The sequence below is a fragment of the Passer domesticus genome, chromosome 2 (assembly GCF_036417665.1).
Source record: "Passer domesticus isolate bPasDom1 chromosome 2, bPasDom1.hap1, whole genome shotgun sequence".
Lineage (NCBI taxonomy): Eukaryota > Metazoa > Chordata > Aves > Passeriformes > Passeridae > Passer > Passer domesticus.
The window spans coordinates 68774008-68792832 of NC_087475.1; the positions used below are offsets into that span (position 1 = coordinate 68774008).

Below are 18825 nucleotides of genomic sequence, written 5' to 3' on the forward strand. Positions count from 1 at the left end.
CAAAATAGTAATGACTGTGCCCAGCAGAATGGGTGATTACAGGTGCTGGAGCCTGTGGCCTGACACTGATTTAATATCATCAGTGTAGACAGCAAGCCTCAGGAACCAGCATTGCACCCAGAATTTTCTTCTCACTTCCCAAGTGCAGTATTGGTGGGTCATGACCTGGTAGCATTCTCCATCAGTCAGACATCTATGGAATTAACTGTATTACATCTGACACTGCTGCTTCTGCATTCCTGTTCCTTTTCTAGAGCAAACCCTACTGTTTTAAGATGGCTATGAACTCTCAGTCTTATCCAGTACAGTCTAGTCCAATGCCATCCAGTCCAAGTCAATCCTTCCTGAGCTGGTGTAAAAGAGCAAAGCCTGGATTGACAGCCCCCCCTCCCTGAGGTGTATATTCTGAGCTCTAGAGATGGATGTAGAAATGAACCCATGATGGAATAACTTAGAGTTTCCTACCACATTAAAAAAATGCATCAGTTTAAATCACCTAAATTACTAGAGTTTATACTTCTTTGAGGACTCTTGAAATCGATAGGCTAAATTGAAAAGGACTTTGGCAAATGGAGCCCAACAGAGCCTGTCTAAGGAGTCTAAATATGAGTTTTAAAACATGGGTTTTAAGTCAGGACTTCACTTTTCATCGTTTGAAAAGCAGAGAAGGTGGATAAAGCAAGAAGGAGAGTGTAAGATAAGTTGAGCATTGTTGATTTCCCCTCTGATCCATGGGAAGAGACAGATATTCTCAGATTTACAACACTTCGTATAGCAAGGCTTCTGTACCCAATATATTTATTTTCAGAGAGGTATGGTGTGGTTAACATGATCTTGTAAAACACAGCAATTCTGTATTGATAGTGTTTTTTCAGGGAGGGAATGTATAGAAAGAGATGCCTCCCCACAAGAAACTCTTTGCTTGTCCAGCACTGAACAAGTCACATCCTAGTGAGCTATCTTGAAAAAAACATTGTTTTAGGCGATGAAGGAGGACCAGGAAGCAGTGACTGCCCTGGGACCATGAGGAAAGTGCTGCCAAAAGTGCTGTTTGACGCATTCACAACAGTGCTCCCTGCAAGATGCAATCAACCCTCTTGCAATCATTAACCTCTTCAGCCCAGGGTCAGTGAGGTCAGTGAGGCAGGGCAGGTTTGCTGTCCATCTGAGCTGATGGTGCTCCTTGCCTGGCTCTTGCTGCACCCTCCATTTCCCACCCAAGCTATGCTCAGGGCAGTTGCCATCATCCCTGACCTTCACAGCTTGCAGCAGAGGACCCAGATGCAGGAGGTGAGGGAGATATGACAAAGGCACAGCAGGCTCACTTTACCTGGATCAGCTTCACACAGCAGCACACATGGGCATGCAAGATAAGCAGTGCAGACCACAGCATTGAAATCATGTTGGCAACACTAATATAAATAGACTGCCTATCGCCCACACAGACAGCACCATTTGAGGGCAATGCCAATGCTCGCACATTTGAAAGAAATGTGAAATTGTCCTAGTTTCAATTCAAAAGAATTCAAGCGAATTCTTTTAGAACAGGTGAGTCTACTTCTCATGCCAGATTTGTTACTCATTTAGGTGACATTTATATTCCAATAATGCTCAGAAAGCCTGACCAGAAGTAAGACTAAAATTGCGCAAGCAAAGTCTGGGAGGGTGCCAGCTTAGTTAATGGTTATTCCTGCCCTTCAAAACTTTTATTAATATTTTTCTCTTTTTTTTTTCTTTTTTTTTTTTTCTGGAAGACAGCAATTCTATTCTTAGCAACATCCCTATTCTATGCATGGTTCATCACTATGCGACCTGGAATTAATATTTACCTTACTCTTAGCCTCAGTTAAGATGAGCAAGTGTCTTCTGGCCAAGTGACCCAAGAGGACCCAAACATGAAACATTCACTTTTGTTTCTCAACTTTTCCCTGAAACATAGACATAAAGCCAAAGGGGGCTCTGTGAAATCCACAAGCTAGGAAAGAGGGGTGAGTGCCTCCATGCTGGTCTCTGCCCACCACAGAAAACCAGCACTCCTGTCATCCTGATACTCAGGATGGCACAGAGAAAAGCAGAGATAGACAGCTGGAGATTTCTGAGGAAGTTAAAGCTATTTTATCTTTCCTACCAAATAATTCACATTTTCAAAAGGTTTCAAGCCAATTGATGGCTCTACATTGGAGTCACTGTCAGAGACTGAAAAGGTTAATGGCTTAATCATTGTTAAGATTACCAAAAGTCTTTCGTCCACTGTAGCAAACTGCAAAGAAACAGCTGCTCATCTACAAAAGCCCAACCCTTTCTGATTATATCTCCAAATTTGGATGGCAAAAGAACCTTGAAATAAGACAAGGTGATGCTATTGTCCAAGTATCCCAGGTCAAAGGAGAGGAATGTATCCCCAAGTGTAAGGGGTTGAACTGCTAACATTTGACCACCTGCAGTACCCACCCAGGTGAAATAAGAGTCTGGTGTTAGTGGACCAGTACAGGAGTTTTGTAGACTCTTTCCCTCCACCACTTGATGGATACAGTCTGCAACCACTGAGACCAGAAGAAGAGGAGCAACAGGATGTCATTGAAATCTACAGAGTGCTGACACCTTTTTCTTCTTAAGGTGTTTCTTTCCCCTGCTCCAACCTTCCTCCCACCACCCACCACCACCTTCCTCTGTTTCTTTATCTCCCCCTCATTTACTGTTAAATAAAATCTGTATTATTGACTTGGGCCTATGGTGTTGTTTGCACCTTAATTCAGACAGAAGTATCTCTCTAATAAATAACTGGATCATAATGGTCACTGCTGTGAGTCACAAGACATTTTTGCAAGAGGACACTTAAAAGGCAGAGCAGCACCCAAGTCAGCCACGCACTCCAAAAAGTAAATGGCCTGGTGCTTGTGTGAAGAGGGGCAATGCTCATATGAGAAAAACTTCTTCCAAATTTTGAGATGGGGTGGCTTGGAAGAGGGACCACGTGGATCACAGGAGTAACATATAATGTGAATATCACCTTGGGAATCTTCTATAGACCTTCCAGACAGGAAAATGAGATCAATGAATTATTCTTTGAGGAACCAAGAAACACTTCCAAGTCAACTGTCCTTGTCCTAAGGAGGACTTCAACTTGGCAGAAACTAACTGCCAGCATCACACAGCTGGTACAGCCCAGGCCAGAAGACTTCTAAAATACCTGGATGGCAACTTTATGGAACAGGTCCTAAGGGAAACTAACTCAGGAAGTTGTCCTCCTTTTTCTGCTTATCAACAGAGTGGATCTCATGTATGAAGTGGAGATCGGTGGCTCCGATCAGTGACGATGAAGCGATTGAGTTTAGGCTGGATATTAGAAAAAGGTTCTTCACCCAAAGGCTGGTCAGGCACTGGAACAGGCTCCCCAGGGAAGTGGTCACAGCACCAACCTGACAGAGTTCAATAAGAGTTCAGACACTGCTTTCAGGCATATGGTGTGACTTGGGGTGTCCTGTGCAGGATCAGGAGTTGGACTCAATTATCCTTGTGGGTTGCTCCCAACTCAGCTCATTCTGTGCTTCTGTAATTGTACATTCAGCTACCTGCACCTTCTGGTTCACTAGTTCCTTTTCAGTTTCAGTCTGTAACATATGAAAACATAGTTATTTCTACCTAATAAACCATGACCCAAACTAAAAGTACCTTTGTAATTTGATAAGTGAATTGACACTTTGTAATTTGATAAGTGATGACTGTCACTTCCTAGTGTAAGTGATGAGAGTTAGAAGGGCACAAAACCTAACAAGATAAAAAAGACAGTATTTTTATTTTCACTTAGCTGTAATTCACATTTGGGGCAAGTGAGTGCATTGCTTCCTGAGATATCTGGAATGAAAAAAATTAAGACAAACTGAAGAGATTTAATAATAACCAAAACTCAGTGAAAATAAAAGCATTAAACAGATTCGTACAGTTAATTACTAGTGATCAGGGCAAAAAAATACTTGCACTTCTAAGAAACCAGTAAGCACATGAAAGAGAATTCATAACATTGTCAGATCACATTTAGTTGCTTAGTGACAATTTGATATGACCTGATGTATCGCTAAGCAACATATTACTATTCATCAAAATAAATGTCCTCCATTTTCATCAGTATACATCTTCCTCACACACAACTGTAAATGTGCATACATAAATATGACAAACATTTTTGTATCAGACGAAAAACAGGACCTCTTTTTTTTTAATTTCTGTTTTAAATGAGAAGAACAAATAAAACTGACGTCAAGGTTGGTAGCAAGGTCTACTGTGTAAAACCGTGCCCATGAATCAGTACAAAGGAGTTAATGGCTACAGGGACAGCAAAAATATAGCAGCAAGCTGACATTTAAGAGAGAACTATCTTTGTAATTAAACTGCTGATCTGCAGACCTACAACAGAAAAAGTGATCACAGTAATAAGCCCTAAACAAAGACTGAGAATCAGAACAAACACGTCAATACCTACAGGCAGGAGTACATTAGAAGTGATTGTCACTGCAAGTAATCAGTGCCTGAAAATGCTGAAGTTGTCAAAGGGGCTTTGCTTTTGGTGGCTGGGGTTGCTTATCTGTCTGTTCAGAGCACTCCTGTGTAACAACTTTCCATACTCTAGATGTAGGCAGCAGTCCAGCTGAAAATACTTAAAAAAAAGATAAATTAGTATAAATGCCAGCTAAAATAGCTGAATACCAAAGAAGGAGTCTCAACTGTGTTTATAAGGGGTTTCAGCTTGGCCCAAAGTCTCTCTGTCTCCAAGGAGATGGGACAGAATATCCGCATTGCTGGAAAGTACCCGCTGTGTATGGCAATCAGTGCCCAAAGGGCATGGAGTTATTTATCCTACTTGCTTGAATCATGGTATTAAGAATGATATATGAATTCAAGGTCAAAGTAGCCCACTGCTGCCAGACCTTTTTTTTTTTTTTACTCCTCTGTTAAAAAACCTCTTCTTTATCAGTGTGGAAGTTGATTTTAAAACATTGTCTCTACAATTTTACACATTTTAAGTCTCACTATGTCTAAACCTCTGATGCCTCAGGTTTTAGCTTTTATATTTTTCTAATTTTGTACTGCTTTAGTGTGTAGTTCTGAGCTTTATAATAGGGGATAGTAAGCTCTCTTCACAGAGTAGGTAGGCAAAACAATTCCTTCTCTAACTGGGGACCAATGACAAATGATCCAAATCTCAGGCCCAAGAGCATAAACAACAGCAGAATGAAGACATGAAAACAAGAAGGATGGGACTTCATAATCTAAAGCTATAATTGGACAATTAGCACCAATATGCTAACCGACCACAACTTATACATGTGAGCAACCTCATGACCAGTTGTCCATTTTGTGATGGTTTTGGGTTCATCTTGGGTATAGCCCTGGCTGGGCTCTTGTACTGCACAAGGTGTACCCATTAAGGCCTTCTAATTTCTTAACTCTGTTTATCCTCTGTTCTAGGTCAGCCTTCACAAAGCATCACCTCTCCATAACTTTTCACATCAGCTCTCTAAAGAGAGTCCTGGGAAAACACAAAAAAAAAAACCAAAAAACCAGGAGCCTTAAACCTTGTTTTCAAAAGCAGAAGCACAGTTACTACACCTGCCCCCATCCTGGAAACATGAAGAGTTAACTTCACTGGGGTGTGGGTAAAACCAGCTGTACTCAGTCTGCTCAGCTCTGGCCAGAACTGTCTCTTTTTGTCATCTCCTTTGCTGTTTGGCGAGGTACATCTCTAAGATCTTTTTTAAGATAAGCTGGTGTTGGAGGTTAGGACAAATCAAGACAGCTGGAACCCCAAAATCTGCAGTTCTAACCACCAAGGAGCTCTGCATAGGAAGAGCCTAAAGCCCCCAATTCAACAAGCACAATGGTGCATATCTGGACCCTACTTTGTGCTGCATCTTAGACTGCTGTCCAAAAAGAATCAAGTATCCTCTCAGCCACCTCTAGAGCTGAACGTGCTTTGTCATTCCTCACAGGAGGCAAAGAGGTTACCAGGAAACGTAGTTGACATGAAAATAAGAGTTTTAAACTGAAGTGTCCTTCATTGCCGTCTCTCCAGCTAATTTAGATCAGGTTGGTGTGAATGACAGAGGAAACCTACTATTATTTTTTCTCCTGACAGTACATGGGTTCTAAAAATTACATGCCTCTAATCCCTCATTATCTGGTGTTTTAAATTCCCAGGCTGTGTAACTTGTGCTCAAGGAGAAAGTGACAAGAGAAGAGTCATAATCCCTGTGGCAAGAGCTGTCACCAAATACCTGCTGGGTGATAAATCCACTAGGTTTTTCAACTAGTCTTTTTTTCGTGCTTAAACTTCAGGGATGCACTCAAAATACAGAAAAAATAAATGAAAATGACACACAATCTAAAATTCATGGCATGTAGCATGACCTGTTTATACCAGCTGATATGTGATGAGTTCAGTCTTTACAAGACTCTTCACGTCATAGACTAGAAAAAGCACAGATTGACAAGCTATATATATTCCTAAATTGTTTTTCTATCATTTCCCAGCAAATGTAGCTTGCAGCACTGCAGCTGGCTTGGAAACTGATCTTCCCCTGTAATGGCCACTAAGACTAAGCTCTCTGTGCAGATTTCCAACACATTAAAATGAAACTAATAAACCAGGCATCATATTGAATAACACTCCCAAATTATTTGAGTTCAATATTCAACAGAACCAACTTGAGCTAACAATAAGCAGGCCAATTGCAAATGATTGCATTTTGCAAATGAACAAGCACAGATAAAAAGCAAAGATAACATCATTGAAAACATTTTAGCTGATAATCACTATGTGGTTTGCAGTATTTCACATTTATCACACATTTAGTAAAAGCCATGGTGCCATAAGCAACATGACACTTAGCAGCTGTGCACCTTGTCAGCATGCAAACACAGTGTGGTTTAATCCCAGGCTGATGCTGGAAGAAACACTTATTAGGCATTGAATCAAAATCCTCTCAATTCAGGGAGAAATTGGTAAGCAGCTTGTGTGGTTTTAAGGTATAAGCACAGAAGGCCGAGGTTGGAAGGAACCTCTGGAGGTCATCCAATCCAACCACCTTGCTCAAGCAGAGCCACCTGGAGATCAGGATCACCTAGAGTTGCCCAGGATCAAATGTGAACAGTAGGCATGCTTCAGTGGAGAACACAAAACATTGCATTCCCAAACATACATTTATCTACCATACAGATACAGGTCAAGTAGTGCTGTGGTCAGGCTACCATCTGCTTTTGACCTTGCTTGTGAGCAGCCAGCCCTTGGGGGAGCAGGGAAAGTTAATCACCTGTATGGGCTGTTGTTCTCCTTGTTGCTTTACATGACAACAAAGATATCAGATATCAGTGACTTCTTTTTTCTTGATGAAATGATCTTATCATCAGGCACTGAGCAGTGCAAGTTTTCCCATGGACAATTATCCCACCTGCATATCCCCCATCCTTGTTACTGACAGCTTGGGCTGGAAACGCCAAACTCAGGGATTTTCAAGGTCAAAGAGGATTTTGCAGCCACTGTGCAAGATCTGGATAACAAATAGATTCAAGCCTTTACACTTCACATGGTACAATTTGAAATATTTTACAGTTATGATAGATGAAGCTTTGCTAACTGATGCATCATCCCTGTAAAAATCAATGGCAACACCTAATAGTTATAGAGTACCTGGTGTCACAGGGTCTTTAAGCTCTCTGAAAAGCAAACCACAAAAACATAATAGCACTACTAGCGCTCAGGAACAATTTCAGTTTACCCTATGTAGAGTTTTTCTGTCCTTAAATTAGTCAGTTATTCCCCAGAAAAAAAATATTTTATTTCTATATAGCTTTATGAATATTACAACTAAGTATTTCCATTTCTGCTGTTTCACAGCATCACAGTATCATGAGGAAACAACACAGACAAATCTGGAAATCTGTCAATACTGACTGCTGTCAATAGGGTAGGCACAACCCTCTGACAAGAAGAAAACAAAGTTTCAAGGCATCTCTCCTTGCAGCTTCTAGACTCCTGAAGAATTCATGACAAAAGGAAAACAAGAGTCTCTAGTGAATTGTATTGTGTGGAAGACTTATTGCTGTATGGTCAGTGAATAGCAAGTGCATTAGCAAGGAAAAATGTACACTGCCAGTGAGACAGTGCCTGAGAATTTCCCAGCAGGATTACTCCAGCACACAATACTATAGATGGTATGAAAATTTTAGTATAGGAAAGGCTCTGAGGGAGATACACACACATATATATAAAATATATCATTATGGTATTATTACATTATTAGATTATTCTATATACATTAACATAGTCCATGAGCCATTACATTGAATCAGAATATTCATGAAGCAGAGTGTTACTGAGCAATTTCCATTCCTAAGTACAGAATGCATATCAGGAAAATGCACTGAATATATCAACAAGAGCAGTGAGCTACAAGAGCAGTGAGCTACACTAATGCAACTCGGTTTTACCAAATAAACATCAAAGAGCCCAATATAATGTTGCTCATGAAGCAGTTTTCTCTCCTTGTCTGAGTATGTGTCTTTCCTTTTCTTGAATACTAGCCTCTGGAGTCCACAGAAATACTTTGGTGGTTGTTCCACTGAATAGATCACCTTTTTTCAGACTAAAGAGAACTAACAGATGCATTAATATCAAGTCTAGAGTCACAAATTTGAATGAAAGCTGAAGTTTCCCACAGCTGATAGTTCATTGCAACAATTTTGGCTACACAACCAGAAACAGAGCCTTCTTCAAAGGTCACTGGAAAATGAGGCTCTTCACAAACCTTTTTTACTCCACTGAGTAAAATGACCACTAAAAAGATGGGCTAGGATTCATCTGTGCCATGACTACGACTGAGACAGTCACTCTGTGCTCAGTTTGAAGTCAGCTCTGACAGACAGGCACTTTCAGAGGATGATTCAGCTGATGTGATTTATGTGCCTGCCTCAGGATGACATTCATGGTGTCCTGCTGTCTGGAGGATGCTTACTTCTATCTTTTGACTGTAAAGTAACTGGCTAAGGTCTATTACAAGACAGTTTGGGTAGTAAATACTGTGGTGACCAGCAATGATTGACAGCACAGCATGCAGTTTGTGAATAGTTACCCCATGGCACACTGCAGATTCCCAAAGGACCTTAGCACTATCCAAAAACCTCATAGCTGGGCAGGACCAAAGCAGTCAGCCCCTCTCCCAGTAGGAAAGGGAAGTGTCTCCCATATACTCAAAGTACACCGACAAACAATGTTCATTGATTTGCAGAAAGGTTAAATGGGACATTCTTCCTGAGTAACATCACAGCAGGGGACAAAGGTCAGATCTTTTTGACAAAAAATGCACCTCTCTAGAAGAAAATGCAAGTTGCTTTACCCAGTCAGGAATGATCATTAGCAAATACAAAATGTGAAACCATTAATTAATTACACCACAGTCATTGTGCTGGAGTCATGTAAGGATTAGTGCAGAGCAAGAGCTGGACTTGACTCAGCAATGTCCTTTTTGTAGTGAAAAAGACATCATCATGCTCAATTATAAAAACAGAACTGCAGCTTGAAGATGCAGAAGGTCATGGGCATGTGATTCAGGAGGAGGTGAACAGGCAGAGCACTATGAATGGTTACAGATCTATAAATCATGTCATATGAAGAAAAAGTGAATGCAGTGGGTTTGCTTAGCCTAAAGAGAAGGCTGAGAGAAATAGAATAAAGCTCTCAAGTATGTAAATGGGTGCTGCAAAGTGAAAAAGAACAATAGTTTATCCACATCTGCATTGGGCTGGACAAATTAAAACAAATGTATTTGACTCTCAAAATAAAAAATCCAAGGTACAGCTGAGAGGAAACTATGTAGCAATAAGAATGGTCAAACAGTAAAATATAGGGAAGACTCTAACACCAGAGATTTTTGTATGTCAGACCCAGGCATGGCACCAGCATAGGAGAATGTTGGAAGAAATAACCACCTGCCTCACAGCTCTTTTACAGGCATCCCCAGCACTCGGATCCTGTGGTCTCCATCACAGACAATCAGCATTAAGTAACAGTCTCCTCCTGGGCATTTGTTAGATGGCAGCATGGAAAGGGACAACTTTTCTGAGGAACCAGGATTGTTGTGGGATGTTTGCAATATAACAAAAAACTTAGTACATATGCCCTGTGAAACCATCAACATCACACTGTCCTCTTCCCAGGACTCTGGATTGTGCTACACTCTGAGCTGCTCCCCCTGCAGAGGTTACCTCAGGTGGCTACTTGCTTACTTTGCTATTGGTGAGACTTTCTTTTCAGCTTTGGACTATAGTAGAAGGATTCAGAGAAGTAACCTCCAAAGACACAACGTGTGTAGCAACAGATCCTGCAGTTCTGAAGTAATCAGTTCAGAAATAGCTTGGATTGGATTACATTAAAAAAAAAGGCAGCTTCACAAAAAGTAACACATTACAAACAGATAGAAAAACACCTCTCTACAGTGTAATTTGACACCTCTCCCTTAAAGCATCAAAGTGCCTTTGAAGTTCAACATTAACTGCAAACATTATGACATAGTAAAGGAATTAATAAATAAATGTTTGGGCTTTTAAAAAAAAACCCCATGCTGAAGGTGCATCTCTAGTTGAAAATGTCATTAGTCAGCAACTTCATATCCTCAACCTCCCCACAGCCAGAGCTGCAGCTCAAGGCAGAGAAAATCTTGAGAGCCATCTCCCTCACTAACCACAGCCTGAGAAATTGTCCTCGCCCATTGCAAACAACCTTGTCAACTGTAAGGACCCTAGAAGGGGAAAATGTGCTGGAAAATGGAAATTTTTTAATTGTTTCATTAACTCACACTAGCACCTGGAACTAAACAGAGACTAGTCAAGTGCACTATGAACAACCATGTCTTTATGGGCCATAAATCACAGTCTGAAAGACAAGTCTTTGCCTTGAACCCAAAGCTGATACTGTAATCAGTCTTCCCAAGCTCCATTTCCTATTCTAGCAGGTCTGGACCAGTAGCTTTGCTAGATAGACAATTTCTCCTTCATTTGTTTGGCCCTTTCTTCTCCATTAGAAATGTAAAATGTGGACTATCTGTACTTGCTAAGAGAAAATAAAGATGTACTTGCAAATCGCTGTTGCTTTGCACACAAAAGATGAGGAAGGCAACCCTGCTGAGGACAGCAGCATTTCTCTAGTTCAGGATGGAGGATTTTACCAATCTTTCATTTTTCAAGCTATTAATATTTTGACAATCTTTAAAAAAAAAAAACTACTCTGATTTTTCTGAGCAAGGTGCCAGGAAGAGTGAGGGGGTAACTTTGGGTTTGATTTTCATTTGATTTGTTCTTATGTGACCAGTTAAACCACACACACCATACTTTTATTTAATACTCCCTTGACATTGGTGTCAATGATTGTACAAGGTTTAAAGCAGTAGGAGACCTGCTATAGTGTTTGACTGTTTCCCCAGACTAGCCTGTTTCCCCAGACTGAGGCAAAAATAACTAATATACTGTTCTTTGGCCAAAAAAACCCTCAAAAAATTTTTTTTAAAAACCCACAAAAAATAAACTAAAACAAAAAACCCCAAAGCAAATCAAAACAAAACAAAAAAAAAGCCTTAGGAAGCTCCTACCCCTCCCCACCTCTGTGCTGCACTCACTTTCCTCAATATGGCATGGTGTCTGTGGAACCACACTGTAAACAGGAACCATGAAAAGACAGGGGTTAGGGAAAAATATGCCTGGCAGAAAGTCGCTTCTATTTTTAATCCAGAGCATTTCCACTGTGGGCTTGATGCACACCCACAGGCCCCTACAGCAGCACAACAGAGCACCTGGCCAGTCCTTCCTGCACAACCCTTCCTGCAGGTACCAACCACTATGACCCAAACCCCATCACAGCTCCAGGCACCTGCCCACTCTCCTATGTCAGCTTGGCCAATTCTGAAACAAGCAGGAAAGCCAAAATTATGTGGAATTAACTAATCTTTAATTTCTAGTGAAGTTTGAAGCCAATCTAGTGAATTATTCAGCATCTTCTATATCAGTAATTTACCATAAGAATAAAAAACCAAAAGCCTGAGCAGCAGAACTCTGTTGGCTGCAGTGCAAGAGTCATGGCCATCCTGAGTCTCAGGAAGTGCTGAAGGTCATCATCACATGGGGTTTAAGTTGATGAAAGCCCAGGAGCAATCACAGAGACAGAGATGGTTTGGGACACTGTTCTGGTCTTCCTCTCCTGAGGCCAACATGAGAGCCGAAGCACAAGAGCACATTCGAGGACAGCTTTAAGCAGTGCCAAGCTGCCAGTAGAAGGCAGGCCAAGAGGCAATGTGCTGCAGCCAGGCAGTGTTACACTTCTCATCTTGTCCCTCCTTCTCTTGGGTGTGGGTTACACCCCTGTCTGAGAGGGCACAAAGGCACCCCATTACAGCTGACTGCTCGTGGAACAGAGGAGGAGGAAAGCCCCTGCTCCAGTGCAAGCACCTTGCCCCTTCCCAGCACTACCAACCTCCCAGGCAGCAGAGAGGGGCCTGTTTTCTGACTTTCAGACTCCAAATTGCATCATCCACCAGAATTTCACGCTTATAAGGAATTTTCTCCTGAGTTCTAATTCACAGTTTATTTAAAAGTAATATATTTTCTCTCTAGAAATTGGGAATGTTTATCAAGATGTGCAATTAAAAGGCTTGCATTGTAACAACTGAGGCAATTTCAGGATAATTGATAAAAAGACCTGAAAGCTCCTATCACTTTGCATTCCACACCGTGTCCATCCTGGAACCTGCAGATCAGGCCCCACCTCCCTCAAGCACTGTCAGTCTCTTTTTCCACTGCATAATGTTCAGTCAATCTCGTCTTGCCAAACTTGTGTTCCCTGTGGTGTGGCAACACAGACCATGAAAGCACTTCTACATCCCTGAGAATTAAGCTAACCTCTAAAGCAGTGATCTCCACACAGGAATCAAGGGGAAAAAAGCCCACACCAAAGACCAGACATCAGGCTGAAGTAGAGCTTTTTCACCTGTCAATATGATGGCTGTACCTCTGCTGGCTCTGCAACACAGGGCTGCTCACCTCTGGGTTAACTCACCACTTCATTGTGGCACAGCGCACAGCAGGGGATATATTGCAAAACCAGAACCACTGAGTTATGAAACTGAAACAAGAAAATCCTTTAATAGCTTGCCTGATTTTAATGGTGAATGCAAATGCTTAACCAATTATATCCTGGGGTGCATCAGGACTTTGCCAGATATAACAGGGACATGACTGTCCCACTCTGTTCTTCACTGGTTCAACCCATCACCAGAAGTGTTCCAGACTTTCACATCAGTGTGTGCGGAGCCACAGGGGCCCCTTCTGGTTTGTGGGTTTATGGTGTGGGATGCCAGTACATGATGACTATGGCCATTCTTGCAAGGTGCTTCAGGTCCTAAATTCCAAAGGAATTCAAAGGATACTGAATGGCTTCTGCTGCTAGCAGGATGCAGCCTTTAACATAAGGCTTTTCAGTCATGTATCCTGAAGTTAAATAAAGGATAAATGAAATTTTAAAAATGCTGAAAATAATTTTTAACTGGTGTCTGTAATACAGTCTAATAAAATGTCTAATGCACCTTCTCTTGGAAACAGGCAAATTATACATATGCATAATACAATGTATGTAATTCATACTGAATATATTTATATGTTTGTCTGTTTATGTACATACATCTAAAAAGCCCAAAAGTGAGAAAAATGGTCTGCTTCATAATACTATGAATGTCCTAAAAATTGCAACAGCAATCAAAAGGTAAATATAGAATGTGCCTAAAGAAACACAAACTTCAGTAGAACAAGTTCCAGCAAACCCAACATCTTTGTAAGAAAATAACAGCTATCAAGACTGAACTAAATCCATGAGAAAAATAAACTGCTTCCTCTAAACATCATCACAGCTATCACTGACAAGATGCATACTGCTGCAAAAGTCATGGTAGACAAAATCTAAAAAATATTCCAAATTTAGTAAGAGATACTAAGAATACTTAATTTAAAAAGAAAATACATCAAACAACTGCAGACTCTCCATTGGTAACCTATGAATTGGCTGCATCTACTACCAAGAGAGAACACAATTTCTCCTCAAAAATTCTTCTTGACACATGCTGTTTCCATCTTAGTTTCATTATGAGCTAGATGCTATATCTTGTTCTTTAAAAAAAAAAAGCTTTGTGTCTTGCACCCTCCATAGGTACTTCAGCAAGATTTTTCTCGTGCCAAACCACAAAAGACATGTGGCCAAAAATTTACAATAATTTGAAGACTTGCAGGTTTTAGACAAAAAATACCTGGTATTATCACAAATCGTGATTTGGAAGTCCTCCCTACTTCTGTGTCTAAGGTAATTCCTAACTACACAGACTTGCAGTTTCCACCTCCAGTGGCAGAGACATTTCTGAGTGGAAAGTATGCCATACTTGCAATGTGCTGTTTTCTAGTGCCTTCCTCACAAGGCATCTGCTACTAGATCACAGCATGAATCTGCACTATGCTGACCTTGGTTCCTGTCCAACCTGTCAGCTCTTGGACTCTGGCAGCTCTTTGTTCCCCTCCTAGCCCTGTCTAACTGCTGCTTTCAGCTGTATTGTGTGGGAAAGTGCATTTCTTTCTGAAAAATTAGCCAGATCTTCATGCTCAATCTGTTATAATGTCAGCAGCCCCTCCAGGATGGTAAGGAAATTATCTGAATGTAACAGCTAGTGATGCCTCAAGATCAAGTGCTGTAAAACATATATTTCTAGAAACATATTACTTTCAAGTGCAGAACATTCAGGTACACCTTAATAGTTTTCCCTTATGTGAAGTGCATGGTGCTGAGATTAGGATTCTTTTTTTCCTGACTGATGCTTTTTCATATGTCTTGCAAGGTCTTTTGCTGCTGCTAGCCATGAAAGCAGTGACTGGCAAAGCTGCACAGGCTGTTTAGTTTCATTTCCTTTTCTTGCTGAGGCACAGTTTGATGTGTATTTGTTTTGTTGGGTTCTTTGGATTTATTAGTAAATCTGGGTGAGCTGGCATCCTCTGTCTCAGTTGCTTCTTACCTTTTTGTCTTTCAGTTTTTAATATCATGCTAAGCTGATTTACTGTAAAGACATGAACAAACAGGCATGTACATGCTGATAAAGAACAGACATTTATCCTCTGCTAACAGCTCTTCCTCAGATGTTGTGCCCATGTGCATGCAAGAACAGAATGCTTGGAAGAAGAGCATCTCATGATGCCCACACCTGAAACACTGGTTGCATATCCAGAGGTCAGGTTAATGGAAGACAGCTTAAACATGTGTCCTTTTTTCTTGGACTAAGCCACTTTTCAACTTAAACATCCTCATGAGGGCATCTTTTAGTACACTGTGATTTTCAGAACCATTTGGATAGAGTTTTTCTACCTGCCACTAAACTGTAAAAGTGTTGGCTGAACAGACATCTTTAATAGATTAATATATATGAATCAAACTTTGTGTCACAGATAGTAGTGTATTAACTTCTTAATGTACAGATATGTAGTTCATGTTTCATCCACTTTCACAATAGCATGAACTATGGTGCATGACATCTCTCTTCATTTCTGGGATGTGCTTTCTCTATTGACCTAGGTTGAGCCTGCCTAGATATCTCAGTTAAGTCTTTTAAGTTAGATGGGACTTTATCTGTCTAGACAATATATAAGGATACCCTGACCTCACATCTTCAGCTCTTTTTACTAGAGGCATTCACTAAAAAGGCAGTGTCTGTGGAGAAATAGTACAGAAAAGGATACTATTGAGATTAAGGCTGTTTAAAACTGTGCTTAATGTAAATTTAATGTATTGCTTATTTTGGTATCTCTTTTTAAATAAGTTAATAAAAGCACTTATGCATACAGATGAAATCAATTGTATGACTGAATGATTGGCCTTAGAAACAGCATGTAGCAGATTTCTGCAATGTATGAACTCCTGTTTACATAAGAAAACTAATTATTCTGCTGTTGAATTTAAGGATGAAGTTCTATAGAAGTGTCACAATCTTAGTGAGCTTATTGATACCAAGATAGCTATTCTTCAAAGATAAAACGGTGCACCTTCTTCTCTGTGTGGTGACAGAGGCCCATAACTTCTCCTCAACCCCAACACAACATATAAACCTCTTTCTCTGTCTTCCTACAGAATTGGCACTTTTTTGTTTGTTTGTTTTGTTTTTGTGGGGGTTTTTTGTTTGTTTTTTTGTTTGTTGGTTTTTGGTTGGTTTGTTTGTTTGGGTTCCATGCCCCTCCCCCCAGAAAAAAAAATCACTGAATCATCCCACAGGTCTTTGGCTTCCTAGTAATTCACCACAGTAAATTATTCTTCACTTAACAGATTAAGTCATAAATTTGGAGGTATGCAGAAATTGTTGATTCTCATTTCAAGGATGTACTCTCAACATTTGGAATATAGTGTGAAATAAATTTAAATGTGTTTAGCTACTTAATTCTGTTCCTCACTACCCCTTTATAATAACTTGGAATTTTATATAAATTTAATTTTTTAAAATGTCAACCAGGAAGTCTTTGCATAACTTATTATCTTTCACAGTTTGAAAACCAATTTCATATCCCTTCAATGACTTTGTAGAGGTGACATGCCTCAACATTTCTATGTATTTGAGTTAACAAAATAAGATAGAACTCCTGGTAATTCTAAAAGTCCTTTGGTAGACAAGGAAAAGAGCAATTAAAAAGTTTGTTACTCGTTGCAGAGGGTTGGACCAGATGACCTTTAAAGGTCCCTTCCAACACAGAATGATCTGTTCTATGGTTCTATGATGCTGTGATGCAAAGCTTTCAAGGTAATATGATGAGTTGCTCACTGAGATGTTTTCATAATGTGAGAAAAGCAGTTGGGTGAAAGTAAATATTAATTATCTTTCTCCAGCTTCACTGTTATCTTTAAAATAGACACACAATGGATGATTTCTCTTTCAACTGTTTAGTAACAAGCCATGAAAAGCATTTTGACATTTAATTGTTTGAAGAATCATGGACCACAAAAGGAAACACGCATTTTTCAGCGAACCCTTTAATTGCTTTTTCGATTGAAAAAAGTAACTAATCTATTTTGTCGGTAACTGCAGTTTGCACTGTATTATTTTAGCTGTGGATGAATCTAAAAAACAGTACTTTTTAATTTTCTGTCATGACCGAGTGATAGCTATTTGAAGACTTACAGATATCCAGAGATTTCTATCTACAATGCAGTTCTCTTGCTTCTGCACCAGTCATGATGTTGTTTCTAGCAGCAAAATATAAATACAACACCAAATATATTTCAACAGTTTAATTCTTAAAAGTAAAATTATTTTTATAATCTGCATTTATAGAATCATAGAATGGTTTGCACTGGAAGGGACCTTAGAGATCATCCAGTTCCAACCCTGCTGCAACTGGCAGAGAACCTTCCACTAAACCAGTTTAGTCTGAGCCCCATCCAACATGGACTTGAACACCTCCAGAGATGAGGGGTCCACAACCTCTCTGGGCAACCTGTTCCAGTGCCTCACCATCCTTATAGTAAAGAATTTCTTCCTTACATCTAATCTACACCTACCCTCCTTCAGCTGAAGGCCATTCCTCTTTGTCCTATGCCCTTGTGAGAAGTCCCACTCTAACCTTTTGGAAGGCTTCTACAAGGTGTCCCTGAAGCCTTCTCTTCTCCAGGCTGAACAGCCCAGACACTCTCAGTCTATCTTCAGAGGAGAGGTGCTTCAATCCTGCAACCAATGCAGTTCCCCTCCTCTGCACTCATCCCAACAGTTCAATGCATTCTATTGTTGGGGAACACAAATCTGGATACAGCAATCCAGGAGAGGTCTCACAAAAGCAGAGAAGAAGGGGAGGATCACCTTCCTTGACCTGCTGGCCACACTGCTTTTAATGAAGCCCAGCATACAGTTGGCTTTTTGGGCCATGAGTGCACACTGCCAGCCCATGTCCAGCTTTTCATTCAAAACACCTCCAAGTCTTTCTCCCCAGGGCTAACCTTGATCCATTCTTCACCCAGCATGTAATTGTGCTTGGGATTGCCCTGACCCAGGTGCAGGTCTTTGTGCACTTGGCTTTGTTGAACTTCATGAGGTTCACACAAGTCCATCTCTGGCCTTCCCCAACAATGAGAGGATCCTCACTCTCACACTCACTGCTGTCACCTTCTGCAACTTGGATGTTGTGTCTGGAACACTCACTGGTGAGGCAATAAAGTCATGAGTACCTCAACCTTTTCTATAACCTGGGTGACCAGGTCTCCCACATCCTTTCTGAGGACCCACAGTTTCAATAGTTTTTCTTTTATTCTGATGTGTATTACCCTTATACACGCCCAGATTTACTTCTCCCAGTACTCTAGCATCATTGCTTAGCAGATCCCTGGCTGCTTAAACAATTCCTCTCAGGCTACCTTTCCCCTGTTTTCCCTCTCTGTAAGCTACCTCTTTGTAGAGATGCATTGTGCTTGAGCCTGAAGGAAAAGGCTTTTCAAGGAAAACCATCCAGCCCTCCTTGGGTCCCTCTTCCCTCCAGGGCTCTATCCTACAGCACTGTACCAAGGAGGCCCTTGAAGAGACCAAAGTCTTCTCTCATGAAGTCTGGGGTAGTGTTTACAAACATTTTTTTTGATCTGACAGTTCTCGTGTCTTTAGTGATTAATGCAAAAACCAATTATCATTTATATCATAACTTGCAAAGCATGGTTTTAGATGCAAGGGGATAGCTTTCCTTTTTGATAGGATTTACTTACAGACCACAGTCACAGACCATGCAAAA

The 18825-nt window shown here is 40.6% G+C and overlaps 1 long non-coding RNA gene across 2 annotated transcripts in view; it reads right to left on the reverse strand.

The window, feature by feature from the left end:
• Positions 1 to 1722: 1722 nt before the first annotated feature.
• The window catches only part of LOC135294156 (uncharacterized), a 48138-nt gene continuing 31035 nt past the window's right edge, over positions 1723 to 18825 (reverse strand). For both annotated transcript variants that reach the window (XR_010356312.1, XR_010356313.1), the window contains exons 5-6: positions 4481 to 4654; positions 1723 to 3611 (exon numbers count right to left, since the gene is read on the reverse strand). This is a non-coding gene — a long non-coding RNA (uncharacterized LOC135294156). The remainder of the gene's footprint in view (positions 3612 to 4480; positions 4655 to 18825) is intronic.